The 25,015-nt window shown below is 37.3% G+C and overlaps 1 pseudogene; it reads left to right on the forward strand.

Moving 5' to 3' along the window:
• Positions 1–577: 577 nt before the first annotated feature.
• Positions 578–25,015, forward strand: part of LOC147474796 (uncharacterized) — a 35,053-nt pseudogene continuing 10,615 nt past the window's right edge.

Raw genomic sequence — 25,015 nt, forward strand, 5'->3', positions numbered from 1 at the left:
GGACCTCAAATAATTGCCAAATCATGCAAAGTTTCTGAAAGATATGTGCACCACCAAAAGGAGAACCAATATTCCTCAACAAGCGTTCCTCACAGAACAGTTCCCTTCCATCACTGAAACTAATGGCATTATAAAATACAAAGACCTAGGCAGACCTACCATTCCATGCACATTGGGAGACAAATATACTGCTATTACATTATTAGACCTAGGCGCAAGTGTGAACTTACTTCAATATTATATGTTCAAACAACTAGGTCTACATTAGCTAAAACCTACCACCATGATATTACAGTTAGCCGATCGCTCCATCAAGTATCCCGAAGGCATTGTGGAAAACATTATTGTAAAAGTCAAAGACTTTTACTATCCTGTCAATTTTGTTATTCTGGATACAGAAGTTGCCTGTGACTCTATTCCTATCATCTTAGGACGTCCTTTCCTTGCAACTGCAAATGCCCTCATCAACTATTGGGATGGTTCCATGACCATGTCCTTCGAAAATCTTTCTGTTGAGGTAAATATTTTTAAGTTAATGAAACAAATTCCATATGCTAACATTGATGGTGAGATTAGCATGGTTGATAGTCTCGCACAAGGCTATTTAACAAAATCTTTTCCTAACGATGAAGTGCACCAATTTCTTTCTTTTGGTGTTTCAGAATTTGATGTTGACTCATACACTAAGGATGTCACCAAGTTATTAGAGTCAATACCACTATTTGACCCTACTATAGCATTGTCTGATGATTTTGAAGAACCTCAATCCATCTTCTCTATTGAAGAAAACTTTCCACAAGAATATTTGATTCCCACTCCTGATTTAAAGCCTCTTCCTTTGGATTTGAAGTACGTACATCTGGATCCAGATGGCAGTCACCTAATTATCATTTCATCCAAGTTGACTGACGATCAAGAATGCCGTTTAATTGATGTCATTCAAGAACACCGTTCTGCGCTTGGATGGTCTTTAGATGACATCAAAGGCATTGACCCTAGTGTGTACACCCATCCCATACATCTTGAAGAAAGAGTAAAGATGTTGTGTGAACCGCAATGTCATCTAAACCCTGCCATGAAGGATGTGGTGCGAGAGGAAGTTTTAAGATTACTTGACCCTATCTCTGATAGTGTATGGGTGAGTCCAATTCGCATTGTCCCCAAAAAGGCTACCATTACAGTTGTGCAAAATGAAAAAGATGAATGCATCTCCACTCGTATTCCAGTGAAATGGAGAATTTGTATTGACTATCGCAAACTTAATATGATGACACGTAAAGATAACTTTCCTCTTTCCTTCGTTGACCAGATGTTTGAATGTTTAGCGGGTCATGCATATTACTGTTTTCTTGATGGATATTCAGGATATTTTCAAATTGTCATCGATCCTGCTGATCAAGAAAAAATAACGTTCACTTGTCCCTTTAGCACTTTTGCATATAAATGAATGCCTTTCGGGCTATGTAATGCTCCTGGTACATTCCAACGATGTATACTCTACATTTTCAGTGATATGGTTGAACCTTTTATGGAAGTTTTCATGGACGATTTCTCCATATATGGTAACTCATTCGATAGATGCCTATCAAATATTTCACATGTTTTTGCTCGTTGTGAAGAGAAAAATCTAGTCCTTAACTGGGAAAAATGTCATTTTATGGTTACCAAAGGAATCGTTCTAGGACATATTGCTTCAAAAGATGGAATAGAGGTTGGTCAAGCAAAGATTGATAAGATTTCGTCTCTTCCTATCCCACGAACAATTCATGACATCCGTGCCTTCTTAGGCCACATTGGATTCTACAAGAGATTCATTCAAGATTTCTCAAAGGTTGCTAGACCTTTAACTAATCTCTTAATTAAGGATGACATATTCAATTTCAATTTCAATTTCAATTGCAAACAAGCTTTTGAGACTCTGAAAACCGCCCTGACTATTGCTCCTATCATCTAACCACCAGATTGGTCTAAACCGTTTGAACTCATGTGTGACGCTAGCGACAACGCTATTGGAGCTGTCCTAGGTCAACGCCGAAATGACAAACCCATTGTCATTTACTATGCTAGTAAAACTCTTAATGAAGCTCAACGTAACTATACCACCACTAAGAAGGAGTTCCTAGCTGTGGTATATGCATTGGATAAGTTTCGTCCATACCTAGTTGGATCATAGACAATTGTCTACACTGACCATGCAGCACTTTGTTACCTATTCGCAAAAAAGGAAGCGAAACAGAGATTGATCCGATGCATCCTTCTCTTGCAAGCAGTTACTTTGGAAATTAGAGATAAAAAGGGTTGCAAAAATGTTGTTGCCAATCATTTATCAAGGCTCGTCAGTGATGTTGATAACGATTCAGACCCCATCTGCGATTCCTTCCCTGATGAGCACTTGTACTCAATCTTTTCATCTCTTTGGTACGCTGATATAGTAAACTACTTTGTTACCGAGGAAGTCCCTTCCTCTTGGTCTCGTGCTGACCGAAAAAAGTTCATTTCCACTGTGAAATATTATTTCTGGGATGACCCCTACCTCTTCAAGTATTATTCAGACCAACTCATACGCTATTGCATTCCCGACTAGGAACACAATGATGTGCTATCCTTCTGCTATAAATAATCTTGTGGTGGTCATTTCAGTGGTAAGAAAACTACGACAAAGGTTCTATAATGTGGATTTTATTGGCCCACACTTTTTAGAGATGCACATAAGCATTGCAAAGCATGCGTTCTCTGCCAGCAGCTAGGCCGCATTACTTAATGCAATATGATGCCCTTAAATCCAATTCTAACTGTGGAAATTTTTTTATGTCTGGGGCATCGAATTCATGGGTCTTTTCCCAAATTCTCATGGCTTTCTCTACATCCTGGTGGCTATTGACTACGTGTCAAAGTGGATTGAGGCAAAAACATGTCGTGCTAATGACCATAAGACTGTCATATTTTTTGTCAAAGAAAATATTTTCTCTCATTTTGGTATCCCTAGAGCTATCATCAGTGATGGGGGAAAACATTTTTGTAATACAATTTTTGAGTCATTAGTTAAGAAATATGGAGTTACCCACAATGTGGCAACTCCGTATCATCCTCATACCAGTGGTCAAGTGGAAGTATCTAATAGAGAGATAAAGTCAATTCTGGAGAAAATAATTAATCCATCTAGGAAAGACTGGTCTCTCTGATTATCCGATGCCTTGTGGGCATATAGAACGACCTTTAAAACACCTATAGGGATGTCTCCTTACCGCCTTGTTATTGGAAAGCCTTGTCATCTGCCGGTTGAACTTGATCATCATGCTCTATGGGCCATCAAAAGCCTCAATTATAATATCAATGCGGCAGGTGAAAAGAAAAAATTGTAAATCAATAAGCTTAAGGAAATTCGGAGTGATGCATATGATCTCTTGAAATCCTATAAAGCCAACTTGAAAAGAGTGCACGACAAGCACATTTTGCGGAAAAATTTCAAAATTGATCAAAAAGTTTTGCTTTACAACTCAAGATTACAGATTTTTCTAGGAAAATTGAAAACACGATAGTCTGGTCCTTTCATTGTCTCTACTGTAATCCCGTATGGGGCTGTCTCTTTGAAAAATTTCAACAATAACAACAAATTTAAAGTAAATGGTCAACGTCTCAAACATTACCACAAGTTACGGTCTCCAGATGTCGAAAAAACTCTTTTACAAGATCCAATCTACACAGACTGATAGATTTGTTTTGTGTACTTCATTTCATGTGTTTTAAAAAGGGAGCACACCATTTTGGTAGCCGGGCCCTCTTTTCTTTTCTTCTTTCATATCAACTGGAGTGTGTGGTTGCAAGCATCGGAACTGTAGTCCATAACAACTCCATTTCATAACAGAGTATAAATGTCTTCTGATAATCGATCAAACGTGTCGTCTGGTAAACGATGGGTACCAAAAATTTCCCCTCATTCCTTCTCTTCCCTTTTCTACTCTCTGCCTCACGAACTTCAGCTAATCATTTGGTGTAAGTCTCACTTATCACAAATAGGTAATGGTCATAGTACTTTTACCCATAAACGACATGCGCGAAGGATGGGGTGGTATATGTAATGTCAAACACCTTTCTGTCTAGGTCTTCACTTCCTATTCAATACTTGTCGGTATAAGGTATACGTTTGTCTGACACCAGCTAAGAAAGATAAACTTCGTCGCCACGCCGTTGCTCCCATGGCTTGGGAATCGTCTTAAGGATCTGAAGTTAAAAGACTCACAATCATCGTGAGGATCTGATGTTAAAAGACTTACAATTGTCTTGAGGATCTGACGTTAAAAGACTCAACATGTATATACTCGTGTATTTTATATTTCCCCTTTGCACTACCAGTGTGCACAAAGAGATTCGTGTTCAACCTCGGATGTTGCCTACTTGGGACATGGGCAATGGATTCCACCAGGCTAACCTTTAGCGGTTTGCTATTTGATTTTGTTTTGGGGCAGTTTGAGGCTATACCATATGTAATAAGGGTTATATTATTAGGCTATTGCACCCCTCGCACGGTCAAAGATGGTACTGATAAGCACCGAAAAATGTATTATAAAACCCCGTAGAGATGTAACATTTCTGTTAATTATGTGCTTAATAATCATGAAATAATCGTATTTTCGTGCTTTTCCAGGTTTGCGCAACCAACGTAAAAATGATGATAAAGCCAGTATTTAAGCACGGAATAGTGAGTATACGTAAAGCTTTCCAATTAAGCCCATGTGAAGCCTAACGAAGTCGGACTAAAGCCCAATGACTCAAACAGGACAAAATCAAGTTAGAAATAGGATTACGTGCACAAAAGCATCAACCTTCCAGATCTCATACCTCTTGAATCAGGACTCTGAATTTGGAAAGTGAGCTGCTCAGACGATCAGTGCGACAAACTCTATGCAAAGGCGGGAAGTTGTAAAAATGCCAAAAGAACGGCTCGCCACTGGACACAACACATGAACCCATTTGTAGGCCTACAAGATTTGATGAGTCATCACGCAAGTCAAGACAAAATATGCAAGTAATTGGCACAAAGTGGATACCTTGCATGACATTAATGGAGTTAGATGGATTTAGGTGCTAATAGTGAAAAAAAAAGCAAGGTGTCAATTTTCTTTGGTTTTTTAGATATGATGGAAGTTAATATGGGAGGTGGTTTCATGTGGGATGGAGAAAGGAATGCTTTCATATGTAGTAAATGAAAAAGGAAAGCATTCATTCCATGTTGTTTTTTTGGTAATTTTCCTTTTTTTCTATGAAAGTTCTTAAGTGTAATAGTTTTAATGGTGGAACACTCTTAGTTCTTGAATAAAATTTCAACATTTCCTTAGGTAAATCAGTGTGTGTATTATTATTCTTCTTCTTCCCCTCTTACATCAGTATAGATAACTCGTAGTATTCCATTAATCTCATGATCATGAGCTAAAACCCTTGATAACCCGTAAAAACTCAATTAGATTACTCTAACCTTATTCTTACGGTATCAATATTTTATTTCCTACTCTCACATGTATATTCATGCAATATACAGAGTACGGAATCATTCCACTCTTAACTCTCAAGACTTAAACAAACCCAATTAATCAAACACAAAGAACAATGGTGAGAGTAATGTGTTATATGAAATATCTATTCTATAATTATACTACGGATTCAATTTATACTAACAAGATACAATAATTCAACTACAGAAATACTACGTTGATTCAATGATAAGGAATTAGGGGGAATTGATTCCACCTTAACTCGACTTAATTTACTAATGACGAATCGTCGTAATCCGAATTGAACTGCTTCCGCAGAACAATTGGTTCTTCCTAATTCCTAATTACACATGGCATTTCTACCAATTCATAACTAGCATGTGAAGGATCAAACCCATTCTCATGGTGAACTAATCGTTTCTAGAGTGGAAAGTAAATTACGACTACTCTACGCTAATCGAATTCAAGTTTCATCAAGGTGTTTCAACCCCCGCTAATGGAAGTTTAGCCGAGAATCATAACACTATCATTTCCAATTGAAATTAAGCAAGTCATGATAAAAAGATTGAAACTTTGCTTATTTAAACTCAAATGGAAACTACTCATGCAAAAATCTATTCAATCTAATAAAGACAAATAATTGAATCTAAGAATTGAACTAAATAAGTAAATGGAAAATAAAACTAGATTACCAAGAACACTATTTTATTAATCTAATGAATAATAAAATAATGATTCAAATACTAAATTAAAAATCTACTTTGTTCTAAAGTAATTAATTAAACATGAAACTAGATCTAAAACAAGATATGAAAAACTAATTAATTAACTAATTGAAATTCTAAAATTAAGTTCTAAAACTAATTAATGGAGGCTAACTAATCAAATTTCTAATCTAGGTCTAACTATCTACCATTAATAAAGAGCTAAGCTTTTGTTTTTATATGCTTCAGATCCAAAATCGTGCATGGGCTTGGAGCCATGTTTTGGGCCAGAGAATCAGGCCCAAAACCCAATTATTTCAGTCCAAAAAGGCCTCTTCAACTGGAGTTGGCTTTGACAAACTTTTCGTCCACTTCTACTCCTCTGATTGGGTCTTGTTTTAGACCATTGGAAAGCTCTTTCCGAGCCGGTCGTTTTGACGTAAGGTAGGCCCAATTCTGAGGTCTAAGTCTAAAGATATTGTCTTCGGAAGTTCTGCTGACTTTGTACATTGTTTCTGCCTACGCACATAATGGACTTTGAAGCCTGAAATGCATAAAAACACATAATCAGTATTAACTCTTACTTATTATTCACATAATTGGTCTAAAAGTACGATTGTTAAGGGGTTAAAACTATAGTTTTGGGCTCTTATCAAGCCACCCCAGAACAGTATTTTGCTTGTCCTCAAACAAATATGAGAAATTAGAATAAGTGACCAAAAATGGAGTTCTAACTACTCTCGTTTCGCTGAGTGCGATTGCATTTACCATATGCAATAAGGCCTTAAACCACTAAGAATTCCCTAGTGGACAAGTTATAGCCTCGTGAGAGTTTTCCAGTGAAGGTACTCACAAACTTCATCTATACTACAATGACTAAGAAATAAAACTATTGTTTCCTCATTCATGTCTCAACTATCTATACATCTCACTAGCAAATGAATAAGAATAACCAAGTCAAAAACCTAAGTTAATATATGCATAATAATCAATCATCTATGATACATATATATATACTATGAGTAATACTATGAAATGCCTAGCAGGTTCATTTCTGAAAACTCGGAATAGCGTCCTTAAGTAAGTCCTCACATAAATGTCAAGACAAAAACCACTCTGATTTTTCCGCTCAAGTTTCCCAACTCTAGTGTGTAGTGGGCACACTTTACATTACAATCTCAATGACAAACAAGGAAGCCGGAGTCGATCAAACACATCTGCCACTTACTATCACATTAACATATTCCTAATTGAGCTAGAGGTCTTTATTAGGTGTTACAGGGATTAGGAGATGGTTTAAGAAGGAAGGAAATGGATATTCAAAAGGACAAGTCTGAGATAATAGAGTCTTCATATTATGTAACTTAGAGAAAACCTTGTTATTTTCTTTTGCTTCTATACTTTGTTTCCATCCTTAGCCATATTTTTCTTTTTCTTTTCTTTGGCTTTTGACTCCCTTTTATTCTATTTTTGGAGTTTTTATTTATTTCTATTTTTTTTTCCTTGGATGGAAACTTCTTTTCTTTTTCTGAAGCAACTAACTAATTTTTGTTTACACAGGTTTTTCTCTTCTTCTTTCTTCACTCATTCTATTCTCAGACTTATTCTAGATTGGGTAAGTTCAATTTTTTATTTTGTTTTGTTTTTGTAATAGGGTAAAGGAATTGTGGTTTATGGAAGGCTAAAGAAAGGCTCGAGGGGCTTACTAGCGGAAAATAATTCATAGGTTTGAATTTCTGCTATATCGATCCAAAGAGGGCCTAAATTCTCACTTAGGATATGTCATAGTGATCAAGCAAGTGGACGTGTGATATCTCTATCCGATTTTACTTCTCCTTGTGTCATTTCTCAAATGTTTAAGCTCATATAAGGCTTTAGGCTATATTCTCACACGATTTATAGAATAAGTACTCTAGCCTAGATTTCAAAAACTTCATTGCTAACAATCATAGATACTCATGTAATATATTTATAGATAGATGCAAAGATTATTACCTACATATTAACCTAAGTTTCTAACAATTATTCTCGATGCAAAAAGCTACATTGAGACTTCTAGATTGTTAAGAGTATAGAAAAGAAACAATACCAATATTCCTAAGTGTATACCATAAACTTATTTATTTATATTTTTGAAATTTTTAACTTAAAACAAATGCATATTATACATATCTATATCCTAACAGATGCCTTAATTACACGTGTTTCTATGCCCCCACCCCCAAAAAAAAAGAAGCATGATTTGTCCTCAAAGCATTTAAATAAAAGGGTAGAAAAATACCATGGAAAACGCGTGAAATTCGGAACATCTTCAAAACAAGGTTAGAACATACTAATATAGGAAATAAAAAAGCGACGAACTCTATAAGAGTTCCACCCATTATGGGGTTAACGAAATTAAATTGCTTGGGACATAAGCATTACACTAACTGAAACTAAAACTTACCTCCACTCCAGCTGCGTTTACTGTCATCCTCCTCTTCTATAAAGAAGTGAGGTTCCTTCGCATCCTGCCATGCCATTATAATTTGCCAAGCTTGCCACCATTTATCATCTACGGATGCTAACCTGTTAAACGCCACTTGGTCGGATGGGGTGTAAGGTGCAACCTGATGAGGTTGTATCCTCCACCCTTGCCAAGTCATTGCACGGAAAGATCGAATAATAGAATTGGTGGGTCTCACAATGTCGACCGTAATCCAATCCGTGAAACGTGTACAAAAAACAAGAAAGAAACATAGCATAATACGGGAAATTAGAACAGGCCTAAGAAGGTACTTATGCCTCATGCTATGGGCTCGTGCTAAACTAGACATCAAGGTTCTGGGAAGGTCATAGAACATACGTCCCATGGCTAAAGCAAGGAAAACGCTGCAAGTGGCGTCATTCACAGAAGAAAAACGCCATTCCCCTAAAATGTTTAGCATGATCCAAAACATAACAGTTCCTATGTTCATGGACAGGCTACCAAAGGCAACATTATATTCCCCTTGGTCCTCGATATGGAAAATGCCTGCCCCATACGACTCATGCAAAAACTCATAAGTGTAGACATACATATTATCTACCCAATAGCACCATGGGTCTTGTATTTCAGCGGGCATAGCAAGTCCAAGAACAAATGCTAGTAAGAACCATAAGCGGTTCCCAGCCTACGTATGTGATCACCTCGCGAAACCAAGCATCATAAGTAGTGCTTTGGAACAAATCTTCGAAAGACTGTTCCGATATTATTGTAGGAGATGTCATCTCAAAACGACCCTCTGGAATAGCTGCAAATGATCCGGGAACGACCAGCAGAAAAACTAGAAATTTTTGTGTCTACGGAGGTTAGGGCGCAGGTACGCTTCACTTGGGCACAGTGCGCCTCGATGATTTTCGAAGTTCTGATTACTCTAAGCACAGGTGCTTTTACTTTAAGCCTGAGTCGCTCGACTAGAATTCTCGACGAAGGCTTAGAGCGCAGTGCGCTACGAAGGCAGTTTGGCGCCGAAAGAGTTCTTTGGTGCTAAAAATGGTGAAGAAAAATGGGAAACGTGGGAGTGAAAGGTGAGTGATGAATGTGAGATGTAGTGTGGGTTGTGAGTGTAGAATGAATGAAGTTTTTATAGGTTTTGAATTGTTAAAACGAATTGGGAAGTAGCCAAAAAGCTTTAAGGCAATTTTCGGAAACAATAAAATTTCCGAACCCGAAAACGGAAACAACTCATATTCTTGATTCTAAAACAATCCTAATATCTTTTAGGGTGAATTTAGGATAGAAACTGCCTAACTCATCTTAGATTTCATCCTACCGCCACATCTAATTATAGATATGCCCATATCGGCAATATTCTCAACCTTTACTCCAAAACAAACTCTAAAATGGAGGATCCTACAACAAATCATGCTAGAATAAATAATACCACCGCCAAACAATTTGGGAATGTGGGATTAAAGATAAAAACAGTGCATAATTTGAAAAGAATCACATTATATTAAAATAGAAATTCAAACAACATTTAACTACCAAATTCAAAGTTAACTACGGAATTTAACAACGTAACATCCTATAACAACAAACAAGAAGAAATCTAGCTACTCTTCAAGGGAGCGAGGTGGGGGTAAGAATAGGAATTTGAGTGATCAAGAATGGAAAAACCAAACACCCCACCCCCAAACAAATTTTTGAAAACAGGTTTGTAAAAATTTATTTTAAAACGTGGGTCTTGTAAAGTCAGATTCCCGAGACTTAATGTGGGGTCATTTTACGTCAAATTCCCCTAGACTGTGCACACCCCCAAACAAGCATGAAACTGGGGTGGCATAAAGTGGATGATGCGTGGTTAACTATAAACAAATAGTCGGAAGAGTTGGGGGTCTAGCCATAAAAACATGATACTAAATGCACCCCCAAACAGAATAATGTTGTATAATTGGAAGCAAACATGTAAGCGAAGGAATGAAAACTTATGCATCCTATCAAAGAACATATGCAAACCATCATGTTGTAATTATTTTAAATAGTTGGAATGACCAAAAAGATGAATTAGTGATACTTTAGGTGAGAAGGGAATGAAGTGTGAATCCTGATGTCTTTCATGAAGCTCAGATGAGGAAAAATAAGACAAACTAGGTTTCTTACTACACTCGGTCAGAGCTTGTCTCTCAATTACCGGAATGGTGTACTCATGGGATTGTGTGCTAGGCAAACACTCTTCACTGTGAGGGTTGAAAAAATTATAGATGGTCTCTGAGGTAATTGGCTCAAGTGCAAAATCGAGGTTCCTTTTAAATGGTGGGTGAATAGATGGCTTAGTTGTGGTAGATGGTTGGATTATAGGAGGTGGTAACTCAGGTGGATGGTGGTTGGTTGGTGGTTCATCGGGTGGTAGATCCTCACATGCTCTTAAGAACTCTACATCTGGCTTAGCTGAATCCACAAGGTTGTGGTTCGTGGCTTTATCTTTAAGATTTTCCTCTATTTCTTTCCTTGTTATTTCCTCAGCTACCAAACTGAATTGAGATTCACATTGCTCTAAAGATGTAACTTCCTCGTTTTCTTGCACATTAACTTGTTCATGCCTTAGATTTGAATTGTTAATCTCCATGTCATCACCCTCTTCCTCTAAAACACTACAAGTATCCTCAATGGCCTCATTCGAATGTGTCGAGACATCATCCAGCCGAGTGCGGTTAGCAAACTCAAAGGCCTGGACATGTTCAATAGGAGGGTCCATATTACGAGAATGCCAATAGTTATCAAATTCTTCCTTCGTCACACCTTTATAAATATCTTCTAAAGTGTCATCATTATATTCATCGTCAGGTGGATCAATGGGAAGTTCCTCGGAGACATCGCTCAAGTTTGAGTGGTCATCCGAAACTAGTCCTAAAGAGTCGTCTACAAGAATTTCCTCATCCAAAGGGTGTGGAGTTAATATCATGGTTAATGGGAGGGTCTTCGGAAGGTAATAGTTCATGAAATGTAGGGTAGGTGTGAACTAGGTTGACTGGGTTAGTTATGGGTATAGTGTCGATCTCTGGCATGGTAGAAATGTCTAGCGTATGTGAACCTAGTATCTTTAGGTTCCGGTTTATTTTCTGAAGTATTATTTTGTTTTGGGCCATTATTTCATCGAATGTTGTTAGCTGAGGGGAAGCTTGGTGGTGTGGGTCTGGTTGGTATGGTGTTTGATAGTCATAGTTATTGGCTTTTGAGTGACTCTAGTTGATGTCGTACTGTGATGGGTTAGGTTGAGGCTGAATGGCTGGTTGATTGTTATTGGTGGAATTACATGAATAGTTTGGATGACTAGAAAACTCTTGATTGTATGAGTCACTATAAAAATTTGAAAATTGAGGCTCATAATTATTATTATATCCTATAGTAGGCTCAGACTCTTGATATGATGGGCATTGAGAAGTCCAATGGTTAGGACTACCACAACATGAACATGGTGAAGGGTTCCCATAATAATTACAAGATTGCTCTTGATATGATGGGCATTGAGAAGCCCAATGATCAGGACTACCACAACATGAACATGGTGAAGGGTTCCCATAATAATTACAAGATTGCTCTTGATATAATGGGCATTGAGAAGCCCAATGATTAGGACTACCACAACATGAACATGGTGAAGGGTTCCCATAATAATTACAAGATTGCTCTTGATATGATGGGTATTGAGAAGCCCAATGGTCAGGACTACCACAAAATGAACATGGTGAAGGGTTTGCATAATTATCATATGATTGTTGGTCTACATATTGATATGCCATATTGGTTTTTCAAATATATTATAGGGCAATTAATATGCAACCACAACTCTAAGCATACATTTCTAGATAGGCGTGTGGTATTTCATTTTAAGAAAACAAGCCTGATTATACTAGAATTAAAACTCCTCGTGAAGAAACAAGGAGGAAAGAAGGAGTACTGAATGCCTCCTTGCTTCGCTTTCTAATAGCGTCTTGTATACGCGATCTTAGTGTTTGTATGATGTTAGAAACACTGAATGACTTGAAGAAATGAAAATTTGGAACAAACTTGAGGAAATCGGGCAAATTCAGCAGTTTAGGGCCTCCGCTTTTGTTTGGCCTTGAGTGCCGAGTTCGAGCATTTGGGCGCAGGTGTGCTCGTGGCTTGGCTCTAATTCCAGTAAGGTTAACATGCTCCAAATAATTTAAAATTTTTACAGTTGTTTTCTAAGATGTCTATCAAGAAGTCTGTAAAATTTCAGATCAATCGGAGCTATGAAAGTCCCTCTACTTCCCTTCAAACTTTGTGAAACAGTTTTCGGACATAATACAAACAACCGAACAGTTAACCCATCAAAACAAAGCCAAAAATTGCCAAAATTTTATTGGAGACTCCTGACAGATCGTACTTGTTCTTGTAAAAATTTTAGAGCAATTGGAGTTCTACAAACTCTCATTATGAGCTGGTGTTCCATAAATTAGGTGTTTGCAAAACTGCAGAAACACACTGGAAACACTCTACTATTTAGGAGGTCAAAACAATTCAAAAACTCGTCAAATTTTTACTACAAGCTCCTGACGTAGGATAGATACACCTGTAAAAATTATAAATTTTTTAGAACTACCTAAGTAACCTTACTCGACAGTTTTTCCAAGAACACACGGTTTGAAAATGTAGCACAGTAAAGATCGTATTTGTTCACAAGGTAAAACAATTAGGAAATTTCTAACAAAATTACAGTAAATCAATAACACATTAAGGATTACACCTGTAAGTTTTTAGAGTTTTTAAAAATTTACAAATACCTTTACTGCAGTGTTTTCGTCTGTGAATCCGCAGCCCCTACGACTAAAACAGTGAACAGTTCCGAAAATTCAAGAAATAGGAATGAAAATTTAAAAGGGTAGGTGGGTAAAGAATGGGGGATTACCCCTTGGATTCAATCAATTGAATTCTTGTCTTGAACGAGATTAAAATGCCAGCGGCGCCATTTGATAACCCATAAAAACTCAATTAGATTACTCTAACCTTATTCTTACGGTATCAATGTTTTATTTCCTACTCTCATATGTATATTCATGCAATATATAGAGTACGGAATCATTCCACTCTTAACTCTCAAGACTTAAACAAACCCAATTAATCAAACACAAAGAACAATGGTGAGAGTAATGTGTTATATGAAATATCTATTCTATGATTATACTACGGATTCAATTTATACTAACAAGATACAATAATTCAACTACAGAAATACTACGTTGATTCAATGATAAGGAATTAGGGGGAATTGATTCCACCTTAACTCGACTTAATTTACTAATGACTAATCGTCGTAATCCGAATTGAACTACTTCCGCGGAACAATTGGTTCTTCCTAATCCCTAATTACACATGACATTTCTACCAATTCATAACTAGCATGTGAACGATCAAACCTATTCTCATAGTGAACTAATCGTTTCTAGAGTGGAAAGGAAATTACGACTACTCTATGCTAATCGAATTCAAGTTTCATCAAGGTGTTTCAACCCCCGCTAATGGAAGTTTAGCTGAGAATCATAACACTATCATTTCCAATTAAAATTAAACAAGTCATGATAAAAAGATTGAAACTTTGCTTATTTAAACACAAATGGAAACTACTCATGCAAAAATCTATTCAATCTAATAAAGACAAATAATTGAATCTAAGAATTGAACTAAATAAGTAAATAGAAAATGAAACTAGATTACCAAGAACACTATTTTATTAATCTAATGAATAATAAAACAATGATTCAAATACTAAATTAATAATCTACTTTGTTCTAAAGTAATTAATTAAACATGAAACTAGATCTAAAACAAGATATGAAAAAATAATTAATTAACTAATTGAAATTCTAAAACTAAGTTCTAAAACTAATTAATGGAGGCTAACTAATCAAATTTCTAATCTAGGTTTAACTATCTACCATTAATAAAGAGCTAAGCTTTTGTTTTTATATGCTTCAGACCCAAAATCGTGCATGGGCTTGGATCCATGTTTTGAGCCAGAGAATCAGGCCCAAAACCCAATTCTTTCAGTCCAAAAAGGCCTCTTCAGCTGGAGTTGCCTTTGACAAACGTTTCGTCCACTTTTAGTTCTCTGATTGGGTCAGGGCTTAGACCATTGGAATTCTCTTTCCGAGCTGGTCGGTTTGACGTAAGGTAGGCCCAATTCCGAGGTCTGAGTCCAAAGATATGGTCTTCAGAAGTTATACTGACTTTGTGCACTGTTTCTGCCTACGTGGACTTTGACTTTTCATCTTTTGACCGGGCTTTACAGAGGCTTTGTCTTCTTGAAAATTGGCCTTTAATCACAGAACTCCTTAGTAAATGACCTTTGCTCCTTTAACTCGCTAAGGTGGCACATTTCTGCACATAATGGACTTTGAAGCCTGAAATACATAAAAACACGTAATCAGTATTAACTCTTACTTATTATTCACATAATTGGTCAAAAAGTACGATTGTTAAGGGGTTAAAACTATAGTTTTGGGCTCTTATCAACCCTCTAAGGTGGAGGGTTAATGATGCTCATGTGAGGATCCTTATATGTCTTTTAGAAGTAGGATTAATTGCTTAGAACTTAGGATCCATTTAGCACCCTCCCCAAAATGGTAGTGTCCGGCCAAACTTTAGGCCTGGAAGTTGAGAATGACTCATGTGCACCACCCTTTTTACGCTTGGACTAGTCGCGCGAGCGAGTTCTATTTGACCTCATATTCTTTGATTTTATAGGAGTATGTTTTCTGAGTCCAGGAGTTGAGATGGTATTTCAGAGATGAAATATCAGTTCAACTCCTCATGCTAGCTAGTAAGATGGACTTAGAGATGAGCTCATATCACTAGGGATCGATTCTTAATCCGTTTAGGGTTTGTTAATGAACCCAAAATGGATTAAAGATTGTAGTAATCTGATTCTAGAAAGGAATATAGTGAGACCTTGCATGAGTAGCATAAGCCTCTACCCTTTCTCTCTTTATTTATCTTGTCAAATATCAACTTTGATCCGTTTTCATGTCTTGCATGATAAGTGTCCGTTAAGAAGTAAAACAAATCAAAACTTTGCATAAGCCTTACTAATTAGTTTCCTTAAAGTGCAAACTAAAGCTTGGTAATGTATCCTAGAACTTAGGTTGGAACGAATCCCTACTCGAACTAGACAAACGATGACCCGTGAGTAAGGAACTTGAGTTAGTACCAAAATGGATAAAGAAACTTCAAATCTTTACCCCGCAAAAGTGCTAGCACCAAATGGCACCGCTGCCGTCCTAAGGACAAATGGATCTTCCCTTCCAAGCTGGAATTGCTCCAAGGGGAAACCCCCTAATCTCCTACCTTTTCTTGATTTCATTTTCTTGCATTTTTTCTTCGTTTTTGAATTTTCTTGCAACAACTACTTCACATTCCTTTTGAATTTCGTATAAACACGGGTTGCACGAGCGGTCTTTCTATTTTTCTTTGGTGGACTTATGGGGCGCTAACAGGTTCTAATATTAATATAATATTGTATGATTCACATGTGTTATCTATTATGTCGTAGGTAATGAACAATTATTTGCATATTAGGTTAGAAATATGTATGAACCATGTGAATACGCCTATTAATATATATATGCAGTTAAGTGATTATGAATTACATATTAATGTATATATACATGCCCGTGGTACTATTTTGCATGGTTATATCTATATATACGTATAAGTGGCTGTTGTTGCATGTTTAGTATCTAGATACGTATGAGTAGTTACAATTTGCCTGTTAGCATAGATATACGTATACATAATATATTTTTGCCTCTTAGCCTACATATACGTATTACTTATGTGTATTTGCCTGTATGTATCGAAGTATTTATTGATGATACAACTTTGCCTATTAGTATTTCTATACATATGAGTAGAGTATCTTCACATGCTACTGTATCTAGTAATGTATAAGTAGGTTGTATTTGCATGATTGCATGATTGTACTTTATATGCATAATTTTTTTTTTAAACATATATCTTAAACATATTCCAACGGTGTCTAGGAAACTTAAAAGTTTGAGGTTACTTAATTAGAACCATGCTTGCACCGAAAATCTCCCTCTATTTTTTTGTGTGACCTGGCTGTTGGTTTATGCACACGTATTCCTAGCTTCACTGCTACATTAGCAGCAGCTTAGGCCTACATTGTTCCCTTCTAATGCTTCAAAACATAATAAAATTCAAGTACTAATAAGTTCCTTTTGTGCATCAGATCTAATTTTATGATTGCATGAGATTAAGGTCTGGTAATAATAAAGAAGTTAAACATACTTATTGTAGGAGAAAATACGATAAGCAATTGCGTAAGTTCTCACCTAAACATAGTTCTTCATCTGTTAATAAAAATCATCAAGATCCCTTGCTGCCATTAACTTTATTCATTATGGCTAACGAAACTCCACCACCTGAGAAGCCCCCTTCGGACTTCTATACTGCATTACAGGAAGGACCTTCTTCCTGTATTAAACTCGAGGATATAGCCGGCGATTTTCGAATCCCGCCTAACATTTTTGGATTGTTACCTGTTTATCATGGTCTAGATCATGCAAAACCGTACAATCACCTCTGTAGGATTCAGCAAGTAGCCACAACATTTCACCATCCATCCGTCTCTACTGAACAAGTCTTGCTTAGGTTGTTTCCTTTCACTTTAGCTGATAAAGCTTCAGTTTAGCTAGCAGGACAACAGCCACAATCTATTAAAACATGAAATAAAATTGTTCAAGCTTTCATGTTACAGTTTTACACTCAGAAGAAAACTACTAAAATGCTTCAAAAAATCCAATTCTTTCATCAAAATTCTCATGAATCCTTTACGGAAGCATGGACTCGATTTACTGATCTTTTTTTAGAATGTCCTCATCATCAGCTCGACACCATTGTCATTGTTCGTTCATTCTTTAATAGACTTTTCGATCATCAAAAAGAAACTCTTGATATAATGAACGGCGGTTGCTTCATAGACAAAGGAGCTACTGAAGCATATAATTTTCTTGAAAAACAAGCAACAAGAGGTACACATAAGGGTAACACTGATTTTTCTAGGTCATATAAGGACACTGTTACAAAAGTTACATCTATTTTTGAGGTAAAACCCAATCCTGAATTAAAATTTTTGATAGAATCCCTGACTAAAAAAGTAGATGCCCTTACAGATCAAGTAAACGATCAACTCCCAAAATAGGTCATGAACGTTGACACTTCCCCATGTATTTTTTGTCTCAGTTCTGACCATCCTGATACTTATTATCCCTTGTTATATTCCTCCCCTTCCCAACCATCAGAAGAGGCGTGTGCATTCAACATTCTTAATGCACCTTGGAGACAACATCCGAATTTCGCTTGGCACCCGAATACTCAACAGATGGCACCTCCAGGTTTTGCCAATCCATCTGTTCGACCATCCACCAACTTTATTCTATACTGCCAAGGAAATAATCAGCAGTACCAACAAAGTCAAAATTAGTTTCAAAGTAATTCCAATGATAACTACCAAACCAACCGCAGCCTTGTTCCAGCCAATCCCAGTTCTGGCTATAATCAACAGCTTTTCAGTAATAATTGTGAACTAGTCCATGTTGCACAACATGTGCCACTCACTACTGATCAGACAAGCGAGACTTTCTTAGATTATATGGACCAACAATCTCAAATACTAACGTTTATCCAACAATCACTTCAACAATTAGCGCAAGAAAAGAGTCAGAAAGGCGTGTTTCCTTGACAAGCAGTTCCGAACCCTAAGCCAGCAAACACTGCCTTTGAACTCACCAATGCACCTAGTACAAATGCTCCAAACTAAGGTAAGGTGAATGCAATAACTACTCGATGCTAAATTCAAGAAACTTTTAAGAATTTGATAATCAACTTACCTTTTCTCGATGCCCTCAAACAATTCCCAAAACATGCAAAGTTTCTAAAGATATGTGCACCACAAAAAGGTGAACTACTGTTCCTCAACAAGCGTTCCTCACCGAACAGTTTCCGTCCATCACCGAATACAATGGTATAGTTAAATACAAGGACCTTGGTAGACCAACAGTTTCATGCACATTAGGTGACAAATATACGACTACTGCACTACTAGACCTAGGAGCTAATGTAAACTTACTTCTATATTACTTATTCAAACAACTAGGTCTTCATGAGCTTAAACCTACCACCATGACTCTGCAATTACTCGATCCTTCCATTAAGTATCCAAAAGGCATTGTTGAAAACGTCCTTGTAAAAGTCCAAGACTCTTACTATCCCGTCGATTTTGTCATTCTGGATACAGAAATTGCATGTGACTCCATTCCTATCATCTTAGGGCGTCCATTCCTAGCAACTACTAATGCTCTCATAAGCTGTAGGGATGGTTCCATGACCATGTCCATCGGAAATCTTTCAGTCGAGGTTAATGTGTTCAAGTTGATGAAACAAATTCCAGAGGCTGACAATAATAGTGAGGTTAACCTGGTTGACAGCCTTGTATATGAATATTTAACAAATTCTTTTCTTGATGATGAAGTACACCAATTTCTTTCATTTGGTGCTTCTGAATTTGATGTTGATGCTTATACACAGGAAGTAAATGCGTTATTAGAGTCAATACCACTATTTGACCCTACTACCGTGCTGTCCAGCGACTTAGACTAACATCAATCTGTTTTCTCTATGGAAGATGGCTTTCCTCAAGAATCTTTAATACCCACTCCTCCCACCCCTGACTTAAAGCCTATTCCTTCGGATTTAAAATACGTACATCTTGATCCAGATGGTAGTCACCCAATTATCATATCATCACAATTGACTGACGATCAGGAATCCTGTTTAATTAATGTCATTCAAAAACACCATTCTGCTATTGGATGGTCTCTCGATGACATTAAGAGCATTGACCCTAGTGTGTGCACCCATCACATACATCTTGAAGAAAATGCAAAGACGTCGCGTGAACCGCAACGTCGTCTAAATCCCACCATGAAAGATATGGTACGGGAGGATGTTTTAAGGTTACTCAATGCAGGTATTATTTACCCTATCTCTGATAGTGTTTGAGTGAGTCAAGTACACATTTTTCCCAAGAAGTCTGGCATTACAGTTGTACAAAATGATAAAGATGAATGCATCTCCACTCGTATTCCAGTGAAGTGGCGAATATGCATTGACTATCGCAAACTTAATGCGGTCACTCGTAAGGATCACTTCCCACTTCCCTTCATCGACCAGATGCTTGAACAATTAGCGGGTCATGCATATTATTGTTTTCTTGATGGTTATTCAGGATATTTTCAAATAGTCACAGATCCCGCTGATCAAGAAAAAACAACATTCACCTGTCCATTTGGTACATTTGCGTATAAATGAATTCCTTTTGGCCTTTGCAATGCCCCTGGTACATTCCAATGTTGAATGCTTCACATTTTCAGTAATATGGTTGAACGTTTTATGGAAGTCTTCATGGACGATTTCTCAATATATGGTAATTCTTTCGATAGATGTCTATCAAATTTTGAAAAGGTTTTTGCACGTTGTGAAGAGAAAAATCTCATTCTTAATTGGGAAAAATGTCATTTTATGGTTACAAAAGGAATAGTTCTAGGTCATATTGTTTCGATGGACAAAAACGAAGTCGATAAAGCTAAGATTGAAAAAATTGTTTCCCTTCCTATACCAAAAATAGTTCGTGACATACGTGCATTTTTAGGACATGCAGGGTTCTATAGGAGATTTATTCAAGATTTCTCTAAGGTTGCTCAACCTTTAACAAATATTCTGCTTAAAGATGTCGTATTTGACTTCACTATCAATTGCAAACAAGCTTTTGAGACCTTAAAATCTACCCTGACTACCACTCATATAATTCAACCACCTGATTAGTCTAAACCTTTTGAATTAATGTGTGACGCGAGCGACTACGCTATTGGAGCTGTCCTAGGGCAACATCAAGATGGCAAGCCAATTGTCATTTACTACGCTAGTAAAACTCTTAATGAAGCTCAACGTAACTATACCACCACTGAGAAAGAGTTTCTCGCAATTATATATGCCTTGGATAAGTTTCGTCCTTACCTAGTTGGTTCTTCCACAATAGTATACACTGACCATGCGGCGCTTCGTTACCTATTAGCGAAAAAAAATGCAAAACAGAGGTTGATTCGATGGATCCTCCTTTTGCAAGAGTTTACTCTAGAAATTAGAGATAAAAAAGGTTGCGAGAATGTGGTTGCAGACCATTTATCAAGACTCATCAATGATGTCGATAATGATACCGAACCCATCTATGATTCCTTTCCTGATGAACACTTGTATTCCGTCTTTTCGCCTCCTTGGTACACTGATATAGTAAACTATCTAGTTACCGAGGAAGTCCCTTCATCCTGGTCTCGTATTGACCAAAAAAAGTTTTTATCCACTGTGAAATTTTATTTCTGGGATAATCCTTACCTTTTCAAATATTGTTCCGACCAACTGATCCGCCGTTGCATTCCCGATTGGGAACACAATGACGTGTTATCCTTCTGCCATGAACAATCTTGTGGTGGTCATTTCAGTGGTAAGAAAACTACGGCCAAGGTTCTACAATGTGGGCTTTATTGGCCAACACTGTTTAGAGATGCACATGAGCATTGCAAAGCATGCACCCGCTGCCAACAGCTAGGACGCATTACTTAACGCAATATGATGCCCTTAAATCCAATTTTAATTGTGGAAATTTTTTTTGTGTGGGACATCGACTTCATGGGTCCCTTTCCAAATTCTCTTGGCTTTCTCTACATACTGGTAGATGTTGACTACATGTCAAAATGGATTGAGGCAATGGCATGTCGTGGGAATGATCATAAGACTGTCGTTTTGGTCGTAAAAGAAAATATTTTCTCTCATTTTGGTGTTCCCAAAGCTATCATTAGTGTTGGGGGAAAACATTTTTGTAATAAAAATTTTGAGTTGTTAGTAAAGAAATATGGAGTCACTCACAAGGTGGCAACTCCGTATCATCCTCAGACCAGTGACCAAGTAGAAGTCTCTAATAGAGAGATTAAGTCCATTTTAGAAAAAACAGTTAATCCATCTAGGAAAGATTGGTCTCTCTAATTATCTGATGCATTGTGGGCATATGGAATGGCTTTTAAGACACCTATAGGCATGTCTCCTTACCGCCTCATTTTTGGAAAACCTTGTCATATGCCGGTTGAACTTGAGCATCGTGCTCTATGGGCCATCAAAAGCCTAAATTATAATACCAATGTGGCAGGCGAGAAGCAAAAATTGCAATTAAATGAGCTTGAGGATATTCGGAGTGATGCCTATGATCTCTCGAAGTCCTATAAAGCCAACATGAAAAGAGTGCATGACAAGCATATATTGAGAAAAGATTTCAAAATTGGTCAAAAAGTTTTGTTGTACAACTCAAAATTACACATTTTTCTAGGAAAACTAAAAACTCGATGGTCTGGTCCTTTCACTGTCACTGCTATCACTCATTATGAGGCATCTCTTTGAAAAATTTAAATGATAACAGTGAATTTCAAGTAAATGGCCAACGCCTTAAACATTATCATGAGTTGCATTCTCTAGATGTCGAAAAGACCCTTCTCCAAGATCCAGTGTACAGAAACTACTAGATTCACTGGTGTACTTCCTTCCATATGTTTAAAAAAGGGGAGGTACACCATTGGGGTTGCCTGGCCCTCTTCTATTTTCTTCTCTCAAATCTCCTAGAGTGTGTGGTTACAAGCGCCAGAACCATAGTCCACAAAAACTATATTTCAGAACTGAGTATAAATGTCTTCTGATAATCAAGCAAATGTGCCTTTTGGTAAACAATGGGTACCAAAAATTTCCCCTCCTTCCTTCTCTTCCCTTTTCTATTCTCTTCCTCATGAACTTCAGCTAATCATATGGTGTAAATCTCACCCATCTCGAATAGGTAATGGTCGTAGTACTTTTGCTCAAAAGCGACGTGCGCGAAGGATGGGGTGGTGTATGCATTGTCAAACACCTTTCTTTTTGGGTCTTAAATTACTATCCGATATTTGCCGATATAAGGTATATTTTTGTCTGACACCAGCTGAGAAAGATAAACTTCATCGCCACCCGGTTGCTCCCTAAGGTTGGGATTTGTCTTGAGGATCTGACGTTGAAAGATTCATATTCGTCCTGAAGATCTAACATTAAAAGACTCACATTCGTCTTGAGGATCTGACGTTAAAAGAATCACTTTTGTCTTGAGGATCTGGCGTTAAAAGACTCACTTATGTCTTGAGGATCTAACGTTAAAAGACTCAACATGTATATACTCGTGTGTTTTATTTTTCCCTTTGCACTATGCATTATGCACAAAGAGATTCGTGATGTGCACCATCGGATGTTCCCTAATTCGAGCTGGCAATGGATTTCACCAAGCCAACCCTCGTTGTTTGCTATTTGATTTCATTTCGAGGCAGTTTGAGGCTATACCATATGTACTAAGGGTAATATTATTATTAGACCATTACACAACGGTCAGGGATGGTACTGTCCTGCACCCTAGGCCCCCAAAACATAAAGGTTAAGCCACAGTCTGGCTGGATTGGGTTCGCTCTAGAGCCGACATGACAGTTGCCTGATTTTACTATATGTGGTGATTCTTCTAGACGTCCAGTGTTGTTAACACGTTCATCTCCCCTTATAAATTTGTACATAAAAATTAAAATTAAAAATTAAAAATTAAAAATTAAAAATAAATAAATAAAACAAAAAACAAAACAAAAAAACAAAACAAAACAAAAAAAAAATGGTTGAGTTCTGTTTGTACAGGACTCAACCCCTTAACATATTATATAATCTTCTTCAATCATTTCAAAAACAAGTTTGAATGTGCCCTTGCCATATTCCATTGGATGGCATTTTTAATGCCGATCATTTTGGCACCTCATTCGTTCCATTTGGAGTTGAAACGAATCGAGATTTCAAATTGGAAGTTTCAGACATTTCAGGACATAATGGGACTTTTCGGTTTTCATTTAGGCTTGGGCCAAAAATTCAAAACCGACCCAAGTCACGTGCCCAGCCAATAAAACCTTCACGCGATCCATACCACGCATCAGCCACTCTCATTTTGTCCCCCTAAAAAAACTGATCTTGTTCCCAACTAAAACAATTACGCACGCGATACCAATACTCTAAATTGACTCGCGTCACGTGATCGAAACCTCACCGAAGCAAAATCTTTTCCTACAGCATCTTCTCCTCACTTCGTTCACCCCATATACACCCTCAGAGAACCGATTCGATCTCATTATGGCCAAAAATCAACGAATCACAGTAGAATGAAATTTCAAAAATTTATATGATGCCGGCATGTTTCACCCATTTTTTCATGCGGAAATTGCAAGTAGGGAGTGGGAGTATCTATTTGTAGGAACCATTATGGTTGCATCGAATGATTTACTACAAACTGTGAAAACCCATGTGCAGTGGAATAAAGGGTTCTCACGATTTAGTTTAGAATCATACCTTTGATCAGCTGTTATAACTCTGAGAATCCAAGCTCTACGAATCAGCAACCTCTTGATCTTCTGTTGTATTCCTATCCTTAGAATGGACGTTGTGTGGGCAACGATCTACCAGCCCTTTATTTCTCTCTTTGCCTCTCCTACTCACAAAGTTGGAACCGAATTTGGAACTCACTTTTCTTGAGCAAAACCTGAGTATTTCGGCCAGGAGAGAAGGGTTTCTATTTATAGGCTACAACAGGGACCATTTGGAGAAATCAGGGTTAGGTCTCCTAACGGGCTTGGGCTTCCCATGTTCGCCCAGAACATATAACCCAAGTTCGCAAACAAATGGCTTATTCCACTAAAGGCCATTGTTGCACTACCGCCCTAATCCGAAATTTACGTGTTACGTTTATGGGCTCCATATTATATGCTTGTTGATCTCCCTATGTTTAAGATATCGAATCCCCGTTGATTAAGTCAAGTTACTGACAACTACATTAATCAACTTCTTATGTCCTTGAGTAGTACTACTCAACCTCATTGTCATGTCGGATTAAATCCACCTGCAGGGTTTACATGACAATCCTTATGAGCTCCTCAAGGGGACATCATCAACCCGACTTTCTGCGGGTCACGGATTCCTTCTATAATCAATAGCACACCTTACATACAATGTCATTACCCAATCCATCGAGTTTGTTGATTCACAAATGAATCTCACTCATTGATGATTTAAAGAAATGTACAATGCACGTAAGTGCCCATTATTATATTCGGATTAAGAGGACAAGCATCCATAATAACAGAGGTGTTTGTTCTCTTATATAGTCAGTA

This window comes from Coptis chinensis, chromosome 9 (assembly GCF_015680905.1).
Source record: "Coptis chinensis isolate HL-2020 chromosome 9, ASM1568090v1, whole genome shotgun sequence".
Classification (NCBI taxonomy): domain Eukaryota; kingdom Viridiplantae; phylum Streptophyta; class Magnoliopsida; order Ranunculales; family Ranunculaceae; genus Coptis; species Coptis chinensis.